Genomic DNA, 5,338 nt, shown 5'->3' with positions numbered 1-5,338 from the left:
ACAAGCAGGCCCACAACAAGCAGGCCCATAACAAGCAGGCCCATAATCAAGTAAAAAAGCAGCAGTGCAGTTTTAAAGGGACATTGTAATTAGAGTCCCCACACGGCACATTGACATCAAATCCATGAAGTGTCTGACGGGCTTTTTCTTTGCATTCCAACATGTTTCATTAGCGGCCCCCGATGGAGCGGCCGATAAGCGGCCCTCAAAGTCACCTCCAGAGAACAACCGCCTCCCGCCTCCCGCCTCCCGCCTCCCGCCTCCCGCCTCCCGCCTCCCGCCTCCCGCCTGCCGCCTCCTGATACACGCAGATGTTATCATGCACAGAATTAACTTCCTGCTGCATGCCATGACCTCATCACACACACACAGGAGGTAAAGGGGGAGGAGCCTGGAGGCGGAGCTGATGACATTGACGTTTAACAGCAGGACGAAGCTCCACGTGTGTGAGAAGTCGCTCCTCCTCCCCTCACTCTCATCCTCCACCCTCACTTCATGCCTGCACCACGGAGGACACGGTAAGACATCTTCTTCTTGTTGTTGTTGTTGTTGTTGTTGTTGTTGTGGAACTTGTTTGGCATGCGTGCATGTTGTCTTTGACTAGCATTAGAAAAAGCAGCACTCTCATGTGATATAGAGGATCTTTGACAAGTGTTTTTGCATTAGCTTTTTACAAACAGCAGAGCTTTTAAGTGTTATAGAGGATCTTTGGCTAGTGTTTTGGCATTAGGTCCCTAAAACAGTAGAACTGTCATGTGATATAGAGGATCTTTGATATGTGTTATGGCATTAGTTCCCTAAAAACAGCAGCACTCTAATGTCACATAGAGGATCTTTGACAAGTGTTTTGGCATTAGGTCCCTAAAAACATCAACACTCTTATGTGATATAGAGGATCTTTGATAAGTGTTTTTGATTTAAAAACAGCAAAGTGTTCCTGTCACATAGGAGATCTTTGACTAGTGTTTTTTGCATTAGGTCCCTAAAAACATCAACACTCTTATGTCATATAGAGGATCTTTGATAAGTGTTATGGCATTAGTTCCCTAAAAACAACAGCACTTTAATGTCACATAGAGGATCTTTGACAAGTGTTTTGGCATTAGGTCCCTAAAAACATCAACACTCTTATGTGGTATAGAGGATCTTTGATAAGTGTTTTTTATTTAAAAACAGCAAAGTGCTCCTGTCACATAGAAGATCTTTGACTAGTGTTTTTTGCATTAGGTCCCTAAAAACATCAACACTCTTATGTCATATAGAGGATCTTTGATACGTGTTATGGCATTAGTTCCCTAAAAACAACAGCACTTTAATGTCACATAGAGGATCTTTGACAAGTGTTTTGGCATTAGGTCCCTAAAAACATCAACACTCTTATGTGATATAGAGGATCTTTGATAAGTGTTTTTGATTTAAAAACAGCAAAGTGCTCCTGTCACATAGAAGATCTTTGACTAGTGTTTTTTGCATTAGGTCCTTAAAACAGCAGCACTCTCATGTGATATAGAGGATCTTTGACAAGTGTTTTTGCATTAGCTTTTTAGAAACAGCAGAGCGTTCAAGTGATATAGAGGATCTTTGACAAGTGTTTTGGCATTAGTTCCCTAAAACAGCAGCACTCTCATGTGATATAGAGGATCTTTGACAAGTGTTTTTGCATTAGCTTTTTAGAAACAGCAGAGCGTTCAAGTGATATAGAGGATCTTTGGCTAGTGTTTTGGCATTAGGTCCCTAAAACAGCAGCACTATCATGTTATATAGAGGATCTTTGACAAGTGTTTTTGCATTAGCTCTTTAGAAACAGCAGAGCGTTCAAGTGATATAGAGGATCTTTGACAAGTGTTTTGGCATTAAGTCCCTAAAACAGCAGAGTGTTCATGTGATATAGAGGATCTTTGACTAGTGTTTATTGCATTAGGTCCCTAAAACAGCAAAGTGTTCATGTGATATAGAGGATCTTTGACTAGTGTTTATTGCATTAGGTCCCTAAAACAGCAAAGTGTTCATGTGATATAGAGGATCTTTGACAAGTGTTTTGACATGAGTTCCCTAAAACAGCAGCACTCTCATGTGATATAGAAGATCTTTGACAAGTGTTTTGGCATTAGCTTTTTAGAAACAACAGAGCGTTCAAGTGATATAGAGGATCTTTGACAAGTGTTTTGGCATTAGTTCCCTAAAACAGCAGCACTCTCATGTGATATAGAGGATCTTTGACAAGTGTTTTGGCATTAGCTTTTTAGAAACAACAGAGCGTTCAAGTGATATAGAGGATCTTTGACAAGTGTTTTGGCATTAGGTCCCTAAAACGGCAGCACTCTCATGTGATATAGACAATCTTTGACTAGTGTTTTTTTGCATTAGCTTTTTAGAAACAGCAGAGCGTTCAAGTGATATAGAGGATCTTTGGCTAGTGTTTTGGCATTAGGTCCCTAAAACAGCAGCACTCTCATGTGATATAGAGGATCTTTGACTAGTGTTTTTTTGCATTAGGTCCCTAAAACAGCAGAGCATTCATGAGATATAGAGGATCTTTGACAAGTGTTTTTAATTTAAAAACAGCAAAGTGCTCCTGTCATATAGAAGATCTTTGACAAGTGTTTTTTGCATTAGGTCCTTAAAACAGCAGCACTTTCATGTCACATAGAGGATCTTTGGCAAGTGTTTTGGCATTAAGTCCTCAAAACCAGCAAAGTGATCATGTTATATAGAAGATCTTTGACTAGTGTTTTTTGCATTAGGTCCCTAAAATAGCAGCACTCTCATGTCACATAGAGGATCTTTGACAAGTGTTTTTGCATTAGGTTTTTAAAAAAACAGCAGAGCGTTCATGTGATTTAGAGGATCTTTGGCTAGTGTTTTGGCATCATGTTGTTAAAAACAGCAGCGCCTTCATGTCATATAAAGGATCTCATGTCACATGAGGATCTTTGACTAGTGTTTTTGCACTAGGTCCTGAAAAAGAGCAGAGCTCTCGTGTCATATAGAGGATCTTTGAAATGTGTTTTGGCATTAGGTCCTTAAAAACAGCAGAGCGTCAAGTGATATAGAGGATCTTTGATAAGTGTTTTTGCGTTAGGTCTTTAAAAACAGCAAAGTGCTCCTGTCATGTAGAAGATCTTTGACTAGTGTGTTTGGAGTAGGTCTTTAAAAACAGCAAAGTGCTCATGTCATATAGAAGATCTGTGACTTATGTGTTTGGAGTAGGTCTTTAAAAACAGCAACGTGCTCATGTCAAATAGAAGATCTTTGACTAGTGTTTTTGGAGTAGGTCTTTAAAAGCAGCAAAGTGCTCATGTCAAATAGAAGATCTTTGACTAGTGTGTTTGGAGTAGGTCTTTAAAAACAGCAAAGTGCTCATGTCAAATAGAAGATCTTTGACTAGTGTGTTTGGAGTAGGTCTTTAAAAACAGCAACGTGCTCATGTCAAATAGAAGATCTTTGACTAGTGTTTTGGCGTAGGTCTTTAAAAGCAGCAAAGTGCTCCTGTCATATAGAAGATCTGTGACTAGTGTGTTTGGAGTAGGTCTTTAAAAGAAGCAAAGTGCTCCTGTCATATAGAAGATCTTTGACTAGTATTTTTGGAGTAGGTCTTTAAAAACAGCAAAGTGCTCATGTTATATAGAAGATCTGTGACTAGTGTTTTTGGAGTAGGTCTTTAAAAACAGCAAAGTGCTCATGTCATATAGAAGATCTTTGACTAGTGTGTTTGGAGTAGGTCTTTAAAAACAGCAAAGTGCTCATGTCATATAGAAGATCTGTGACTAGTGTTTTTGGAGTAGGTCTTTAAAAACAGCAAAGTGCTCATGTCAAATAGAAGATCTTTGACTTGTGTGTTTGGAGTAGGTCTTTAAAAAACAGCAAAGTGCTCCTGTCATATAGAAGATCTTTGACTAGTGTTTTGGCGTAGGTCTTTAAAAGCAGCAAAGTGCTCATGTCAAATAGAAGATCTTTGACTAGTATTTTTGGAGTAGGTCTTTAAAAACAGCAAAGTGCTCCTGTCATATAGAAGATCTTTGACTAGTGTGTTTGGAGTAGGTCTTTAAAAAGCAGCAAAGTGCTCATGTCAAATAGAAGATCTTTGACTAGTGTTTTGGCATACGTCTTTAAAAACAGCAAAGTGCTCATGTCAAATAGAAGATCTTTGACTAGTGTGTTTGGAGTAGGTCTTTAAAAACAGCAAAGAGCTCGTGTCATATAGAAGATCTGTGACTAGTGTTTTTGGAGTAGGTCTTTAAAAACAGCAAAGTGCTCCTGTCATATAGAAGATCTTTGACTAGTGTGTTTGGAGTAGGTCTTTAAAAAGCAGCAAAGTGCTCATGTCAAATAGAAGATCTTTGACTAGTGTTTTGGCATACGTCTTTAAAAACAGCAAAGTGCTCATGTCAAATAGAAGATCTTTGACTAGTGTTTTTGGAGTAGGTCTTTAAAAGCAGCAAAGTGCTCCTGTCATATAGAAGATCTTTGACTTGTGTGTTTGGAGTAGGTCTTTAAAAACAGCAAAGAGCTCGTGTCAAATAAAAGATCTTTGACTAGTGTGTTTTGGAGTAGGTCTTTAAAAAACAGCAAAGTGCTCCTGTCATATAGAAGATCTTTGACTTGTGTGTTTGGAGTAGGTCTTTAAAAACAGCAAAGTGCTCCTGTCATATAGAAGATCTGTGACTAGTGTGTTTGGAGTAGGTCTTTAAAAGAAGCAAAGTGCTCCTGTCATATAGAAGATCTTTGACTTGTGTGTTTGGAGTAGGTCTTTAAAAAACAGCAAAGTGCTCCTGTCATGTAGAAGATCTTTGATAATTGTGTTTGGAGTAGGTCTTTAAAAACAGCAAAGTGCTCATGTCAAATAGAAGATCTTTGACTAGTGTGTTTGGAGTAGGTCTTTAAAAACAGCAAAGTGCTCATGTCAAATAGAAGATCTTTGACTAGTGTTTTGGCGTAGGTCTTTAAAAACAGCAAAGTGCTCATGTCATATAGAAGATCTTTGACTAGTGTGTTTGGAGTAGGTCTTTAAAAACAGCAAAGTGCTCATGTCATATAGAAGATCTTGGACTAGTGTTTGACCTCATAGAAAGAAAGACAAAAAGGAGAAAGTGATACATCCCTGCCTGTGTGAGGACAGCATCAAGTTGCATCCTGTCAAGCCTCCTCTTTAGGGCCACAATGAGCAAGTTGATCCTCCCTCGCAGCAATAAGAGAAGGCAGATGGTCCCAGCAGAGAGGACTACAAGGTGTGAAGGGACACCACACGGCTCACAACCTGTCCGTCCCTCTGGCTTCCATCTCTGCAGGGAGCGTGTAAAAAGATATATTTGATTGCAAAAAGAAGCGGTGAGCAGTG

The 5,338-nt window shown here is 39.2% G+C and overlaps 1 protein-coding gene across 1 annotated transcript in view; it reads left to right on the top strand.

Annotated features, from left to right (window-relative positions):
- Positions 1-339: 339 nt before the first annotated feature.
- ndnfl (neuron-derived neurotrophic factor, like) overlaps positions 340-5,338 on the top strand; it is a 24,098-nt gene continuing 19,099 nt past the window's right edge. The window contains exon 1 of the mRNA XM_061976006.1: positions 340-518. The gene's annotated coding sequence lies outside the window, so the exon portion shown is untranslated. The remainder of the gene's footprint in view (positions 519-5,338) is intronic.

The sequence above is a fragment of the Nerophis lumbriciformis genome, linkage group LG02, assembly GCF_033978685.3.
Source record: "Nerophis lumbriciformis linkage group LG02, RoL_Nlum_v2.1, whole genome shotgun sequence".
Lineage (NCBI taxonomy): Eukaryota > Metazoa > Chordata > Actinopteri > Syngnathiformes > Syngnathidae > Nerophis > Nerophis lumbriciformis.
Note: the sequence above shows the minus strand (reverse complement) of the source record. Positions and strands in the feature narration are given on the sequence as shown.